General features: G+C 47.6%; 1 long non-coding RNA gene across 4 annotated transcripts; it reads left to right on the top strand.

Moving 5' to 3' along the window:
- The first annotated feature begins 439 nt into the window (after window positions 1-439).
- Window positions 440-5,223, top strand: LOC123111166 (uncharacterized). Of its 4 annotated transcripts, none has more exons than XR_006454180.1 (4): window positions 440-991; window positions 1,740-1,960; window positions 2,936-4,421; window positions 4,561-5,223. It is a non-coding gene; the product is annotated as an uncharacterized lncRNA (long non-coding RNA). The 4 variants fall into 4 exon arrangements; XR_006454179.1 differs by having other exon boundaries at window positions 2,516-4,421; XR_006454181.1 differs by having other exon boundaries at window positions 1,740-3,159; window positions 3,760-4,421.
- Window positions 5,224-18,428: the final 13,205 nt, after the last annotated feature.

Raw genomic sequence — 18,428 nt, 5'->3', positions numbered from 1 at the left:
CCTCCGTTTGTCTAGCAAGCATATCCCACCATTTGTTAGAAGCAACTCCACTACCACCCCCTCCAACACTCTAGCTCTGTCTCTCTCCCAACCTTATTCCTCTCCTACACATATGCATGGATGCCGATCGATCTCCCTTAATACATGAGGCAAATCGATCTCCTTAATACATGAGGTAGGACTCTCTCCTCCTCCACACATATACTAGCCATTGTACCTTCTATACCTATACTAATTTCAGACTCCCTAGAAATTACCACGTTAATTAGAAATTATGAGCCGTTCAATTGGTGGGACCAAGTTATTACGGTGGAGATTAACCCATTTATTTTTCGCTTAATCACGTACTTAACTCGGCCAAAAAAAGTGAAGGCCCACGTTCCTTTCATCATTGCTGTACAAAAAGAAGCCCAACAGGCCTTCACCGTCGTAAAAAAAAGACCTTCATCGGTTGCTAAAAAAAGAAGCCCTCCTCCCGTATCCCTAACCTTGTGACGCATACCATCGCGCCGCCACTTCCCATGGATCGAGCCGCTGCTTCCAATGGATTGTGCCGCCGCTCTGCTCACCACCGTAGTCGTCACAGCCTATCCCAGCAGTCGTCGCTGCCCACCGCATCCAGCCGCTGTCGCATCTCACCGCCTCCACCGCCCCCATGAATCACCGCATCCTCTCTCTTGGACCAGCATGCTGCGGTGGATGCTTCCGGTCCCATTGTGGCGACATGGCTGGTCAAGGGAACGCGGTGAGGCAGATTGTGTCCCGTTCATTGATCTGCCCCACTTGCTGCTGCTCCTCTCCCATCGACCGTCACGTCAACATTTACCGCGACACACGACGTTCTCCTCTTCTGCGATGATGCTTATAAGCGACAATAATGGTGTCCTGTTGTGGCCCAACACTCATCGGACCGCCGAAGCACGGAAGTGCGCGGAGAAGATCGCTCTCTACTTAGCAAATTCCACCGTGTTCTGAATGGCTGCCCGACAAGGTGATTTTCTTCTCTGAAGTTCTCTCATGAAACTTGGGTGGCATGGAGCGGGTGTGCTAGGTGGAGTGCCACTGGATTGTTGTGTTAGTGGGGAGAATCTGCTCTCCTGGAACTTGGGTTTGGCAAGGAATTGTGCCAATACCACTATCCTTTGGCTTTGCAATGGTGATCTATGCAGTTTTGTTTTTTCAAATCATGGTGGTTTAGTTAGTTTGTTAACAGGTGCTTCAGTTAGGACTAATAATCGAGAGTGGTTGACTGAATTGAATTTCGCAAAGGACAATACAATTTTGTTATAATTGGTGATTTAGTTAGTTCGTAAAAAATAGTTCATAGGATCAACTGCTATTTAGCCTACTACAGTATAGTTGTGTGGATTGTCGGTGATGAATAATGAGATTTCATGAATAATACTCAATGCATTGGTTACTGTTGTCCAGTGTCCTACAGTTTAGTATGAAGAACTTGACCTTTGTTTGACAAGAAAAATGTGTGTGCTAATTCCCACACGGACTGATTTTCTAGAACCAATTTAGGTTGTGATCATTAGTGCGTCTTCAAAGTTGCTTGACATAACATAACATTTGATTTTTACTAATCTGAAATCGAGCCTAAGCAATGCTAAGTAGACCTTTGAATTCTTAATATGGAAATTACACAATCTGTTTTGTGTGCCATAGGATTTAGTGTTGTTTGAAGAATTTTTTCTTCAAACCAATCAGGTTGATGATTTTAACTGTCGATGCAGACGCTCTGTCGGATGTTCATCATCAGCGCCAGTCATGGGTTCGGGCTACTGTGGAACTCATGGCATCAACCATATGAACCTGCATGTATTTGATAGTTTGCTCGATCAGTTTTATGCCTTCCACTACAGCTAAGGCTACTACGCAACTTCATTGAGATTTTTTCTATAGGACTTGGATTAATAATCCCCAAGAATACGATCACGCTTCTTATAAATTTCAGGTATAAATACATTTGTGATTTTCTGTATGTTGTACTACTAAACTGTGTGCTATACCACGCATGGCATCTGCGCCTTTTCAGATATGCATGCATTTTTCAAGAGAATTTATCTAAGATGTAGTATATAGAAAGGTACCTAAAATGTTAGCTTATATTGCCAACTCTTGAAAATATACGGGCCTTTTACTTTTTTTGCCCTGAACCATGGGATTTCATGAATAATACCCAATGCATTGCTTACTGTTGTCCAGTGTACTACAGTTTAGTATGAAAAACTTGACCTTTGTTTGACAAGAAAATGTCTGCTAACTCCCAAATGGACTGACTTTCGAGAACCAATTTAGGTTGTGATCATTAGTGCGTCTTCAAAGCTGCTTCACATAACATAACATTTGATTTTTACTAATCTGAAATCAAGCCTAAGCAATGTTAAGTAGACCTTTGAATTCTTAATAAGGAAATTACAGAATCTGTTCTGTGTGCTGTAGGATTAGTGTTGTTTGAAGATGTTTTTCTTCTTACCAATCAGGTTGATGATTTTGACTGTCGATGCAGACGTTGTGCCGGATGTTCATCATCGGTGGCAGTCATGGGTTCAGGCTCCTGTGGAACTCATGGCATCGACCATATGAACCTTCATGTATTTGATAGTTTGCTCGATCAGTTTTATGCCTTCCACTACAGCTAAGGCTACTACGCAGCTTCATTGAGATTTTTTCTATAGGATTTGGATTAATAATCTCCAATAATATGGTCATGCTTCTTATAATTACTTTCATGTATAAATACATTTGTGATTTTTTGTATGTTGTACTACTAAACTGTGTGCTATACCAAGCCTAAGCAATGTTAAGTAGACCGTTGAATTCTTAATAAGGAAATTACACAATCTGTTTTGTGTGCTGTAGGATTAGTGTTGTTTGAAGATGTTTTTCTTCTTACCAATCAGGTTGATGATTTTTACTGTCGATGCAGACGCTGTGCCGGATGTTCATCATCAGTGGCAGTCATGGGTTCAGGCTCCTGTGGAACTCATGGCATCGACCATATGAACCTTCATGTATTTGATAGTTTGCTCGATCAGTTTTATGCCTTCCACTACAGCTAAGGCTACTATGCAGCTTCATTGAATTTTTTTCTATAGGATTTGGATTAATAATCTCCAATAATATCGTCATGCTTCTTATAAATACTTTCAGGTATAAATACATTTGTGATTTTCTGTATGTTGTACTACTAAACTGTGTGCTATACCATGCGCCTTTTCAGATATGCATGGATTTTTCAAGAGAATTTATCTAATATGTAGTATATAGCTAGAAAGGTACCTAAATGTATATTGCCAACTATTGAAAATATACGGACCTTTTACTTTTTTTGCCGTGAACCTAGGCAGCTTGGGACGGAGTAGGTGTCAATAGTAAGTATATACCAGAACATTTTTTTAATGATTGCTAGAACAATATTTCTGCGATATTGTATATACTAACATAGTGACTGTGGAGTACTAATTCAAAGTATATACTATTGTACTGTATTTTGTCTAAATACCATCTATATCAGAGTAGTACATAGACTGCTCTTTGTGCACGGCAGTATGTAGCATACAAAATTAAATCAAATGGGTATATAACATACACTTTGATAAAGTAAGTATATACTTTTTTTCTGGTGCAGTATATACAACATTTTCGTAAGGCAATATATAGTACTTTTTAAGTGAACCAGTATACTACTTTTTTTATTCAGTATATACATAATCTTTTAGTCGATATATACTAATGTTCTTGATATATAAGGCAACCTGCAAATTCCATGCCGCCATTGTGGACCAGTGCATGCCATGCCAACATTGTTTCTTATTACCACCGTTGTTGACAATATTGGTGGTGCCGTCACATGGATCAATCAGTGCACCCCACGCTGTTGCTTTGTCGACGAGATGGTAGTGCCGTCTTATCCATCGATCAGTGCACCTACTTATTAACGTCGCAACGGCTATGTGACTAGCTGCTTCAGTGGCTTTGCACCTCGATCCAGATTACTTTCATGCAAAGCCTGTCATGTTTGCCTTATGTGCAGGAATAGGCAAGCACAACAGAAGACCTGATCATAGACACTCATAGTCTGAGGTAAATACTCCTTCAATGCAAGCTGTCAAATAGTTTTCTTTTATCTTGAAAACTATAAATTTATTTAAAAAATTGTGGTAACAAATTTATTAAGTTATTACGTGGGAAAGACCATCAACTAATAATAATATATAAAACAAGGGTAGGCTAGGAAAAAGATACATCATTCTTAGAAAATTGTACTAACAAAGTTGTTAAGTTATTACGTGGGAGAGACTCAACTAATAATATAAAAACAAGGGTAGGCGGTATTATCGGAAAGATTGGACGCTACTTCTTCCTCCAGGCCCGAAAGAGATCACGCTTCTCCACCATCTCTTCCTCTCCTGGTTAGAAAACAACCTCAATCAATTTTCCTTATTTGTAACTTTTTCGGCTGTGCTAATGGAGTTTATACTAAAAACTGTTTTCCTCATCTGCATCAGGTTCATTTTCTTACAATATTTTGTTATATGTTTTTCCTTGCAGGTTTATCTTGAATACACAATAACTTTGGATTTGAGATCACTTTGTTTTGTACCATGTGCTTGGATAGTGTTGTGCTTTCCAGGGATGCAATCCCGGCTCTTCTCACTAGAACCTATGGATACCTCATGGAGATTTGTTGGAGCATAATCTTCTAATGTACAACCTATGTATACATATGGACATCGGAGGGAGCATAATTATGATCATCAAGCGAGCTTATAAAAACCTGCTGTCTGAACAGACTACAGCGGCATGAAGGAGGCTAATGTCAGTTGTCAACGTCGTCACTGGTCAAGTTACTAATCAATTTTTGTATCGACAAAACATGTCCAGGGCCCTCCATGGGAGAGTTAAAATCTTCAATGGCCTTCCCAATCTCCAGTTACGGCTGATGTTGTTGCTTGATATGCTGGTCCGCCACAATCTCGTGTTCATGGAAGTTCCTTGCCAAGCTGCCATGTCCTGGCCGTTGAGAATTGACTTCTCATGAATTTTCTTCTAACCTTTTTTTCAGTCAGCAGATAGTGCAGATAGTTAGGCGGTGAAACACTTGACAATGAAGATGTTTGTCAACTACTAAAACATGGATGGTTTCTGTTATACTGTATATCTGAATAAACAATTTTGCGGGCAATTTTTTTGCATAAGTAAAGGCATGTGAGAACTGCTAATGCTTGAGTGTCGTGGCTGCTGCACTTCTAATTTTCTGTCAATTATGTGTGAGAACTACTAAATCGTAGATTAAATATATGGTAGAAAATCAGATGGAGGGAGTAGTTTTTCTTGTTTATGTTTTTTTAATGGTTGTTGGTTCGGACAGCTACTACAACTTTATTATAAAAGATAATCTAGCACAAAAGTTAATGGAAGATGGTGGTGCCATTACTCCAAATCTTTGTTTTATTCATGTTCTCCTCCAACTGTGTTGTCTATATCTTTTCTATCTTTTCTTTCACACCTATTATTTGTATAAAGTCTATACAATTAAATTATCTATAGTCTGTTTTTGCCTTTTTGCCTTTTTCCTCATCAGCGAGTAATTTACCAAACTATTAAACTTCAATGCTAAATATAACGTGTTGGGAGGTGCTTCTTTCAGATGCATATATATAGTAAAAATCTGAAGCATGTATTTCCTTCCACTATCAGGGAATTCAATTTCACATTGCTTATGGATCCTAAACTTATAGAGCAAGCTTATGTGAAGCTTCTTTTTATGCTAATAGTACTACTTAATTTACCAAATATTCTTCATTCTCCAACCTATCATGTCCGCTTCTTTTCCTTTCTATGCAAGCTTACATGAATAAGCTTGCACTCTATATTCAACAAACCATAATTATCATACTCCAGAGAAATAAGAATGTTATATTCACTCCGATCCATATTAATTGTCGCTAATTTAGTACAAGTATTGTTTAAGTTTAATCATCTAATGATGTTTCTAATTCTATCAAATTATCTTTTACTCGCCGGATGGTAGAATAGAAGTTGAAAAGATGAGATATGCTTAATTATTTGCATATGCAAAATATGTTGACAAAGTGTAAGTTGGATTACCTCCTCATGTCGATGGCATTGTCTCTAAACATTTGATAATGTTCTTTTTGGTGATATTCCAAATAAATATTTGGCCATCTTTGTAACAAAACATATTTACGGCTAAAATTACATTGATTCACTTAGACACTCACATGTATGTGTGCTTACCAATGATCCAAGTTACTTTCATGGCTTCGATAGGGTGTTCCAATATATTTACCTATGTTTTAATTGTTATGTTCCAATATATTCTCCAACCTATTATAGAAAATATTAATATATGTTACACCATACATAATTTTTTTATAGTAATTATGTAGTGAAATATAAAGTGAGAAAATGACGAAATGTTAAACTAGCCCGTGCAAATGCACGGGTTCACGACTAGTTATAGTTAATTGGGCCTCCCTCTTCCCCCACCACACACCGATAGTCGAGCACTGCAGGTAGGTATCCATGCCACAGAGACAAACTGCACATGTCCCCTCTCACGTTCCAGTAGGCCAGCCACTCTATATCTTTGACGTGGGCACACACAAATTCAATGTCACTCTTCATCGATCGCGCGCGCGCACACACACACACACACATCATCCCTCTCTTCGATTCTATGGACACCTCAAGCAGATGATACCTCCACTCTCTTCTCCTCGATCGCCCCCTCTATATATATGTTATATCCAGGACTCAATTTCACACACATTGCATATGTTACATTTTTTGGTTGACCCCCCCCCCCCCAAAAAAATAACTCTCAAGAACCCACACACTATATCTCTCTAGGTTTGTATCTCTCACACACAACCCCACGTAGGTGGTGTACGTATACAAGAAGAGAATAGGTGCACCGTGCACGTACTCACACTTCGTGCCCAGCCACACCCGCGCGGGTACACAATGGAGCTCATTTCTTTACGAAATGGCAGCCCACGTGCTAATTTGAATGCCTGTAGCGATTGTTTACCTAGGGAGGTCGTGTACCACGCGTACACGAAACAAAGTTCGACTTCACGCGTTGCCGTATTATTTTTAAATAAAGTTATACTGCTCAATGGCACGTACACAGAATAGAAAACGATTTTTATGAAGAAAAAGGTAGTCCGCTCACTATATACAATAGAGCCTGCCTGCCTGGTTTTTCGCTCTTCAGAGTATCTCACACAAGGTTGCGGTGGCCTCTCTCTCTCACTTGGTCACTGATCCGGCTGCATCCCGTCCGCCGGGGGAAATGGAGTGCGGTGGCCTCTCTCTCTCTCTCTCACCGTTGGTCACTGATCCGGCCGCATCCCGTCCGCCGGGGGAAAGGGAGGAAGTGCATAGTTTCTCCGTTCGACAGCGCCGAGGCAGCACGTCCCGATCTGTGGTACACAATGTTCTCTATGACCAAGCTCCGGCGCGACAGGGCCTACGCCACCTGCTCGCAGATTCCGCCCGCCGCCGCTCACCTAGTTACATCCCGATGACCTCCAGGTATCCCCTCCGGCCTTACTCCACTTCCCGTCTTCCCATGTCGCTGCATGTGGATCTTCCATAGTTCTTTGCCCAAAACGTAGCTCGTCTGGCGTACTTTCCATATTGCATCCTCGTCCTCACATCGTTTTAGATAAACACAACCATTTTGTTATCTTCCCTTAGGACAAGGAATATGCTTCTTTTTTGTCGTCTCATGTGTCATCAACTGTTATTGGCCAGTAATTGTTTCCTTTCTACCTCTTTTTTGCAAACAGGGCTATCCATTTCACCTCGTTGCTATTGCGACCTTTTGGTGAACTGCACAAATCACTTTTTTCTTAAGAGTGTTTTGTGCAGTTGTACTAAAATGTCACACGGACAACGTCTCTACATTTCAGTGCGACTGCACAAAGGGAGATTGGTTTTGCTCTATCCTCATCATCCAACTCCGAGCCTAATCTTCTCCAACTAGTTAGTCTTAAGAGAGACTGCAAAGGTGACCGGCCTCTATTTGTGTGTTTATTGTTTCATCAGCAGTCCTCTATTATCATAATCACACTTAATATATTTGCAACAGGGATGCTCAGCTCTATTTTAGTGGAACTGCACAAAATGATCGGAATGTTGCATGCTCCAGACATCTACTTTTTTCCCAACATGCCTTGTTGATTTAGATAGAGCTGGGGGGACGTTGCTGCCAATGAAAGCATGGATCAATTTTAATTTAACACCTTCTCACAACTCTGTCTTCAGTTGTGATGTAATTATTAGCTCTGATCTACTAATAATTGACATGCATTAGCAAGGAAGTTAGTTTTTTATTGTTTCTGAAAGAGCATCTATGGCAAGACACGTGAAACAAAAGCTGAAAGCTCACACCATTGTACAATTTCATGTCGCTGGAAAATTATTTGTATAGTACGTCAATTATGTAAACAAATGATGGAAGCTTGATAGCATTGCCAGAAGCATCTTCATCATCCGGTTTCATGTGCCATGCACAAAATTATACTCCTTCATTCCTAAATATTTGTCTTTTTACAAATTTCAAACGGGCATATTTTAGAGTGTAGATTCACTCATTTTGCTTCGTATGTGTACTCCCTTTGTTCCTAAATATTCTATTCATCTTTCTAGAGATTTCAACAAGTGACTACATACGGAGAAAAATGAGTGAATCTACACTCTAAAATATGTCTATATACATCTGTATGTGCCAGTCCATTTGAAATCTCTAAAAAGACAAATATTTGTGTAGTCACTCATTGAAATCTCTAGAAAGACAAATACTCCGGAGTATATTTAAGAACCGAGGGGGTAGTGCACAACCGCATGGGAGACTCAGCCCAGTCGTTGCGCCGCATTAATAGTGAGTAATGAGCAGTCAAATCATAAGCCCCACCTTTCCCACTGTAAGTTGCTCTGAAGAAGCAACCATCAATACGCTCTTCTTTGAATCCGCTCATACTACTCCATCCATCACTGTTTATACAGCGTGCTTCAGAAAAAAGAAAAAAATATGTGGGACCAAGGCGACTAGCGATCGGCCTGACAAATAGCATTGGTAGTTATAGCACGGCGTCTATTACTAGAGGGAATAATGCGTACACACACACATGCAGTGCTTCCACCCCGGGTACACACATGCATGCACTTACTCCACTCCGTAGTAGTACAGAGTACATGGAGAGAAAATTGTCGACTTGATTGCGGTTACCACGCCCTAATTAATTGAGCATTAAACCAAACGCGTCTAAAGTCTCTTTGGTGGTGGAAATGCATTGAGAGAAATGCATCATAATGAAGCGCGCCCTGTAAACTGTGACGGAGGGAGGAGTAGTATGAAGGTGCAAAACCAAGTACGCGTATGGCCAGTCGGTCAACGGACCTCCTCTTAGCATATCACAGACATGTGGGACAGGAGTGTGAGGAAACCGATCTCAATTGACGGCAAAGAGCCAACCCGCCGTTCCTTGAGAGAGACGAGGAGAGAGAACACACAGACGTGCTCGCACGGAGGCCAAGATATATTCGAGCATGGTTGGTTGATCGATATCATTCATTACATGTTGAGCTGCCGTTTTCCGTTCTTCTCCGGAATAAACGTGTACTTTATCAGAGATAAAAAAATAAGAGTACAAACGCTCCACCATGCGGTTCTAGTAGTAGTACTACTCGTACTATGCGCTTGGCTCTTCGCCTCTTCGTGAAGTCAAACAATGATGGTACTCCGCATGTTGGGTACTACAGTGTATGCCTTTGACAATCTGACACCGAATGGACTGATGCATGTCCACCGAGGGTAGGTTGCATTAGTCAAAAGGCGTAAGCGAGCCTCACCTTGTCCTGCAAGCTTCTCCTCTTTCTACGAGTTGACGGGACACGCCAAAAAGTAGTGCTAGTCCATACTCCCTCCTTTCCGGTTAATATGGCTTAATCTTTTTTGCGGGTAAATGAGAGAGCTTTATTCATGTATAAGCATTCTTAGGACGATCAGCCAAGACACTGGTCACTTACCCCGCAAAAAAAGAAGTAGGAAGCGAGGTGTTTCATCAAGCCAGCTCTCGGCCACATTCAAAGTGCAGCAAGCACGGTTCGCACGAAGATGCACCGCAAGGTTTGCTGACCTGTTTACATGCTGAATAACAAAAAAAAGAGGAAATATTACCGAGCGCTACTATTTGTAACAGGATATGAGCTAGAATTAAGCGAGAATTGTGGCGAGTGTTCCTTGTAATCAACTTCCATTATCACATGCGAGAACCCTCGAAGAGAACCAAATGTGTTGAAGATTGCTTTAACACATTTTAAAATTATAATAAGAGTGTAGACGCTCCTCCATCCGGTTCCTAGTACTAGTATAGTACGTACCTTTATACACTATAGTAGTAGTACTAGTACTAGTAAACTTTGCGCTTGGTTGTTCGCCTATTCGGGAAGTCGAACAATAATAGCACTAGTAGTATAGTGTATGCTTCTGGCAATCTGGCACCGAATTAACTGTTGCACGTCCACCGCCTGAGCGAGGGAGAGCTTGCATTAGTCAAAAGTTTCTCCTTGTACTGCGAGCCACCGCGCGCAAGCTTCTCCCGTCCTGCAACCTTCTCCTCGTTCGGCAAGTTGACGGGACACAGCAAAGTAATGCTAGTCCATACTGCCTCCTCTCCGGTTAATATGGCTTAATTTCAAACGAGATAAATACACTATCTGTCACTGTATATTTGTAAATACGGTCAGTGGACTTCATAATATGCTCATTGCGCTCAATATATATATTTTCCGGTGTTTATACGGTCACTAGCTCACCCTGACTGATTATGTGTGTGCATGCACGTGTAGGTTGAGCACTTGAGCGTGACCATGTGTGTTTCGTCGTGTGCTCGGACATGCATGCATTAGGGCGTCGCGCGCGTTTTTGCGTCCATGTGTACGTGTGATTGTTGCATACACGTAGGGGGAGTACGTGTAGGGGCCACTAAGGAGCAGTCAAATCACACAGTAAGTTAGTCGGAAGAAGCAACCATCATTTCACTCTTGAATGACACGTACGCAATATAAAATGGTTGATATGGAGAGAAAAAGAAAACCACTATATATACACTAGCAGGAGCCTAAGCTACAAGCCTGCTTGCTTAGGTTGCTCTCTTCACAAGCATAGAACGACGGGCCTGATCCCGCAGCTGGGGGAAGGAAACAATGTTCTGCGTAGACACGGTCGACATCGGCGAGGGAGAAAACCCACAGTCGGTGCATCCCAATCGGGGTCACCACGGTATGGGCCGATGCCGCGTCCCAACCGACCTTCTAGCTACAGCCCGACGTCCCAGGTAGTCTCTTCCTTTTGGAGCCAGCTGGCTCCACTGCCGTAGCTCCATCTCCATGTCGATCTTTCTCTACTTCTACCTGCTTCTACTTGTGATGAGTTTATGTCTCATGAACTAGTGTCAGTACTATTATTCTAATCAACTTCTTCAATATCTTTGCCATCAGGGATGCTCAGGTCAATTTTAGTGGAACTGCACAAAAGCATCGTATGATCCGAGGGTGCCAGCCGTCTTTCCTACGACAGGTTCTACCTGTCCAGGAAATTAAATCATGTTTAGGGTTTAGGGTTTAAGTCATAGTGACTGAGGGAGTCCTGGATTAGGGGGTATCCGGACAGCCGGACTATATACTTTGGCAGGACTATTGGAGCATGAAGATACAAGACTCAAGACTCCATCCCGTGTCCGGATGGGACTATCCTTTGCGTGGAAGACAAGCTTGGCGATTCGGATATTATATTTCCTTCCTTGTAACTGACTCCATGTAAACCCTAGCCCTCTCGGGTGTCTATATAAACCGGAGAGTTTGGTCCTTAGAGGGACGATCATAATCATAATCATCATAGGCTAGCTTCTAGGGTTTAGCCTCTACGATCTCGTGGTAGATCAACTCTAGTACTACTCATATCATCAATATCAATCAAGCAGGAAGTAGGGTTTTACCTCCATCGAGAGGGCCCGAACCTGGGTAAACATTGTGTCCCTTGCCTCCTGTTACCATCAGCCTAAGACGCACAGATCGGGACCCCCTACCCGAGATCCGCCGGTTTTGACACCGACATTGGTGCTTTCATTGAGAGTTCCTCTGTGTCCTTGCTGCAAGGCTTGATGGATCCTTCAATCATCAATAACATGGTCCAGGGTGAGACTTTTCTCCCCGGACAGACCTTCGTGTTCCGCGGCTTCGCACTGCGGGCCAATTTGCTTGGCCAACTGGAGCAGATCGACAGCTACGCCCCTGGACACCAGGTCGGGTTCGGAAACCTGAACTACACGGCTGATATCCGCGGAGACTTGATCTTCAATGGATTCGGGCCTGCTCCAGGAGCTCCGGACAGTCACGATGAGCATGGCTTAGACCTGCTGTCGGACAGTGCTCGAGATGTCGCCCCTGTGGTAGCCCCGGACCTAAATCCGGAGCAGACCGGGTTGCCTAAGGACGGGTGGATGGACCCCGCCCCGCAGGCCGCGCACTCATCGGCGGTAGAGCCGAACACAGGCCTCGCCCCCAAAGAAGCCTGCGACACCGGACCCTCGGACTCGTATCCGGCTGTGGGTTCTAGTCCGCGCGCTCCTGAGCCTGCCGAACCTGGTTGGGCTCCTATAATGGAGTTCACCGCAGCGGATATCTTCCAGCACTCGCCCTTTGGCGATGTGTTGAACTCATTAAAGTCTCTCTCCTTGTCAGGAGACTCTTGGTCGAACTATGTCCGGCTCGAGTAGGAATTGGGCGACGAAGGAATTCGTTGCCCACCCACCACCCACTTCATTGCCACGGTCGATGACTTAACCGACGTGCTTGACTTCGACGCCGAAGACATCGACGGTATGGACGACGATGTAGGAGAAGAACAGCAGCCACCGATCACGGGGCGTTGGACAGCCACCTCCTCATATGAAATATATATGGTGGACACTCCGAAAGAAACCAATGGCGATGAGGCAACGGAGGATAACCCCTCAAGGAAGAAAGCAAAGCATGGGCATCGTCGGTGCCGCTCCAAGCCCTGCCATAGCAATACCGGCACAGGAGACGAAAACAATCCGGATGCTGCCAAAGATGAGTACACCCTGATCAGCCCGCCTTCAAGCAGGCCGAGCAAGAAGACGGGCAGGTCAGCCCAGACGAACAGGTGACGGACGGATATCCGGAGGAGGACAATTACATGTCCCCCTCCGAAGACAAGATTAGCCTCAGTGATGACGAGTTCAGCGTACATGAGGACCCCGTGGAGCAGGAGCGCTTCAAGCGCCGACTCATGGCCACCGCAAGAAGCCGGAAAAAGAAGTAGCAGTAGCTCCAAGCTGATCAAGACCTGCTCACAGACAGATGGACCAAAGTCCTGGCAGCTGAGGAATACGGACTCGAGCGCCACATGGCTGACCGGCCACCCCGTGGCCGGGATAAAACGGCATACCAGCCCGAATACCAGCCCACGCCCCCACGCCAATACACTACGGCCAGGGGAAATAGGCAAGACCTACAAGATATACTAGAAAATAAAGCAGGACAGCCAAGATCGATCTACGGATCGCGAGGGTGCGCCCAAACACGCGACGATGATCGTGGCGCCGGATATACTATCAACAAGTCTAGCTGGGCCGAATACAGCCACCCAGACCCATCCGAACTGCATAGCCACATAGCCCGGCATAGAGGCACCACACACCCCCTCTGCTTCACTGACGAATTGATGGATCATGAATTCCCAGAAGGGTTCAAACCTGTAAACATCGAATCATACAATGGCACAATAGACCCCGTAGTATGGATTGAAGATTTCCTTCTCCACATTCACATGGCCCGCGGAGACGATCTACACACCATCAAGTATCTTCCCCTTAAGCTCAAAGGACCTGCCCGGCATTCGCTAAACAGTCTGCCGGCAAATTCCATTGGAAGTTGGGAAAACCTGGAAGACGCATTCCTCGACAACTTCCAGGGCACATACGTGCGACCACCGGAGCCGATGACTTGAGCCACATTACTCAACAGCCCGGAGAGTCAGCCAGGAAATTCTGTATTTGGTTCCTAACTAAAAAGAACCAAATAGTCGATTGTCCGGACGCCGAGGCCCTGGCGGCCTTTAAGCATAATATCCATGACGAGTCGCTCGCCCGACACCTCGGCCAGGAAAAACCCAAGTCCATGGCAGCACTCATGACACTAATGACCCACTTTTGCGCGGGCGAGGACAGCTGGTTGGCTCGTAGTAGCACCATGCCACACTCTGGCACCTCGGATGCCCATGACAATAACGGCAAGCCACGGCGCAACAGACATAAGAGACAAAACAACGGCGACATCGCTGAAGACACGGCAGTCAACGCCGGATTCAGCAGATCTAAATCCAGTCAGCAAAAAAAGCCGTTCAAAAGAAACCATCAGGGACCGTCTAGTCTGGACCGCATACTGGAACGCTCGTGCCAAATTCATGGCACCCCGGACAAACCAACAAACCACACTAATAGAGACTGCTGGGTGTTCAAACAGGCTGGTAAAATAAACGCCGAAAACAAGGACAAGGGGCTGCACGGTGATGATGACGAGGTGCCCCGACGTCCGACCACGGGGGGACAAAAGAAATTTCCTCCCCAGGTGAAAACGGTCAACATGATCTATGCCACCCACATTCCCAAGCGGGAACGGAAGCGAGCACTACAGGACGTCTATGCGATGGAGCCAGTCGCCCCCAAATTCAACCCATGGTCAGCTTGTCCAATCACCTTTGATCATAGGGATCACCCTACTAGCATCCGTCACGGCGGCTCAGCCACTTTGGTCCTAGACCCAATCATCAACGGATTCCACCTCACGCGAGTCCTTATGGACGGCGGCAGCAGCCTGAACCTGCTTTATCAGGACACACTGCGCAAAATGGGTATCGACCCTTCACGGATCAAGACCACCAAAACCACCTTTAAAGGTGTAATTCATGGAGTAGAGGCCCGTTGCACGGACTCTATAACATTGGAGGTGGTCTTCGGATCTCCGGATAACTTCTGAAGCGAAGAGTTAATCTTCGACATCGTCCCTTTCCGTAGTGGTAACCACGCACTGCTTGGACGAACCGCATTCGCTAGATTGAATGCGGTACCACTCTATGCATATCTCAAGCTCAAAATGCCAGGACCGCGCGGGGTCATAACAGTAAACGGAAACATGGACCGCTTTCTATGTATAGAAGAGCATACTGCAGCCCTCGCGGTGGAAGTACAATGCGGCCTCCTCTGACAAACCACCAATCCGGCACGACAACCTTGAGCACCGTCAAGCGAGTCCGGAGCACCCCGCAACAGGATCACCAGGCACGCCAAGAGTGTGACTAGCAGTCCGGCCTCCGCTCAAGCCCCATCAAAGCAGCATTTGTCGGGGGTTGGGTGCGACATATGCCAAAGGATGGCTTATCATGGTGGGGGCGAATAGAACGTCGCCGGTGCCTGGAAACGAGATAAGGCGTAGACATGCACGCCGGTGAATCTTACCCAGCTTCGGGGCTCTCCGAGGAAATGACACCCCTACTGCTGCTCTGCGGGGTCTCCGCATGGTCACTAAAGCAAGGTGACTACAATCGGTGCTCCTGGAGCTGTATCGGGAGGCAGGAGAGTGCAAGGCTAGTTCTCTCCTTCCTGGGCTATGTGATCTATCTTTATCAAGGTCCGAACCCTTTGCATGGGTGCCCCGGGGGGTTTATATAGGCCTACCCCCGGGGGTACAATGGTAATCCGGCTGGGTGCGGGCCCCAGCCGTATGTCTCTCACACCGCCGTTCTTCCTGCCGACTTCTGGAGCCCGCTGACTGGTGGGCCCGACGGACTGGCCGACACTGTGCGGCACTCCTGGTGACGCATGCTTGGTCATTGGGTCGTGGCAACAGTGCCGCCGTCTATCAGGCGATCACTGTCGCCATTCCCCATCCAATCTGGTTAATGGCTTGTGGGGCCCTGGAGGGGGACGGCCGACTCCGGGAAGGCCGGCTCCCACAGGGCCGTCTTCGGGCGCTCCGGCCGCCTTCGGTCCACCCACTGACAGGCGGCCCCGCGGTCTTCGGGCCATACGGGCCGGCGTCGTGGGCACAGTGCGTCGCGCACTGTGGCTGAGGTCAGGGCAGGCATGGCAACAGTGCCGCGCCTCGCCGGAGATCTCCCGGCGATACGGCTCACTGTAGCCATGCCGGTCCCTCGTAGGCAGGGAGGGACGGCCACGTCGTGACCGTACCCCGCATCGGACTTCGTGAAGTGTCATGGGCCGACTCCCATAGTCGGCTTCCCTGGAGGTCGCCAGCTTGGAGTCGGCTTGCCTTGGAGTCGTCATCTGGGACTCGGCTCCTCTAGAGATCGCCAGCTGGGATTCGGCCTCTCTGGAGGTCGCCAGCTGGGACTCGGCTGGAGGGGCGCGGCCTGCCCCAATGTCTTGAAAGATCCTGGGTCCCGGGTCAGCCTACCCGTGGCCCATTACTCCGACAGTAGTCCTCGAAGCTGGCGAAGCCCTGCGGACGCCGCCTCGTGGGGCTTCAATAGTTTGAAACTTCCCAGCGCCAATTCTGAGATTCGGCCATTGTCTTCTTTTTGGCCGACTCGCTGAAGTCGGATTTGTTCAGCGCGGGGCCGCTGTTTGTAAGTCGCGGCGGGAAATCAGGCGGCTTATTGGATACGCTTCCCTGCTGCCATCGAGGCGGTCCTATCGCGTGGCACCATGTGGGGAGGATAGTCTGCTCGCCCACGCGCGCGACGGGACGGGCCGTCAGGCGGGGCTCGCCACTACCGTGCCTCGGCATCCGAACGGATCTGTTGCGGTCGCGAACGGTTGGCTTCCCCATGTCGTTACTGCGCGCAGTAACTTCATGGGGTAAATCGTGGGGCGGCGTGGGGCTTCGTGCGCAGTTAATCCCACGCCCGCCCCCTCGGCTCCTCAGCCTGTAGGGCTATAAATAGACAGGGAGGAGCGGGGCGGCACCGCACGCGCACCTTCTCCCCCACTCTCCTGCCTTCTCTTCTTCCTCCGCCGCGAGCAAGGGCACCTCACACCACGGTGATGAGTTCTTCCTCTGCCGCGGCCCCTGCCACGCGCTCCGGTGTGTGGGACGGTTCGGATGTGGAGGCGGAACATATCGAGTTCCTCTGCCGGACCCGCCGTCTCCCCAGCGCGGACCTCGTGCGCGCCCGCCCCGCGCCGGCGGGAGAGAACCGGCCCGCGCCGGAGGAGGGCGAGCGGGTCATCTTCCGCTCGCACCTCATGCGCGGGCTGGGGCTGTCGGCGAGCGGTTTCTTCCGCTCGTTCCTGGAGTTCCACAACCTTCAACCGCACCACATTACTCCAAATGCGGTGGTGTTGCTCTCCGCCTTCGCCACTCTATGCGAAGGTTTCCTCGGCGTTCTCCCCACCCTCGAGTTGTGGGGAGAATTCTTCTCTTTGAAGCTTGGTACGCAAGCCGCCGGCACGCCGGCTCAGTGCGGCACCTACATCACGGTGCGGCGCTCGACGGCCGACAACCCCTTTCCTCCCATCTCGCTGATAAAGTCGGTGAAGATGTGGCAGTGCTCCTACTTCTACGTGAAGAACCTCTCCACCGACGGTGACTGGGTCAACCTGCCGCCCTTCAACCCGGCCCCCTAACTGGGAGGCTCCCCAGCTGGTCTCATCGGGCCAAGTCGCTGACTCCCTCCGGAGCCGCCGCCGTAGCGCGACTCCGAGTATTGCTGCAGTCGGAGGGCCTCGTCGGATCCGACCTTCTGGCCGCCTTCGTGGCGCGCCGAGTCCTCTCGCTTCAAGGCCGGCCTCACCTAATCTGTCAGATGAGCGGCCGCCACGACCCGAGTCGGATGTGCACCAAGGAGATGCCCGCCAGGGAGGTGGCGAACTTGGTGAACCACATTGCGCACTACAAGTTCACGGAGGACTGGCAGTTCAGCAAGGAGCCGTACTCGCGCGACAACCCCCCTCCAGTGGTAAGTTGCATCTTTCTGTAGTTTGGTCTTCTTTGCGGCCGACTCTGGCTTCTAATTCTTGTTGGTTTCTTCTGGGCAGAACCCCCTCATGGAGCCCGCAGCCGGCGCCACGAGACAGCCCCGTGACTATATCCCAGACCGTGAGGATAGCGACGTTGACGACCCCGACTTGGGGGCGGCGGCATTGGAGGCCGACACCGAAGGCGGCGGAGAAGGGGCAGACGGCAGCTTCAGGCCCTCGGCCACCTTCGCCGACTGGCCTGAAGATGACGCCGACGGGGAAGTCGTCCCATGCCACCAGCCGAGGGCCGGCCACTCCGGCCAAGGCGGCGTGAAGAGGCGTCACGCCGGGCTGAGCGCGCCCGGCAGCAAGCCGAAGAAG

The sequence above is a fragment of the Triticum aestivum genome, chromosome 5B (genome assembly GCF_018294505.1).
Source record: "Triticum aestivum cultivar Chinese Spring chromosome 5B, IWGSC CS RefSeq v2.1, whole genome shotgun sequence".
In the NCBI taxonomy this organism is placed as follows: Eukaryota; Viridiplantae; Streptophyta; class Magnoliopsida; order Poales; family Poaceae; genus Triticum; species Triticum aestivum.
This window is presented reverse-complemented; position numbering and strand designations above follow the sequence as displayed.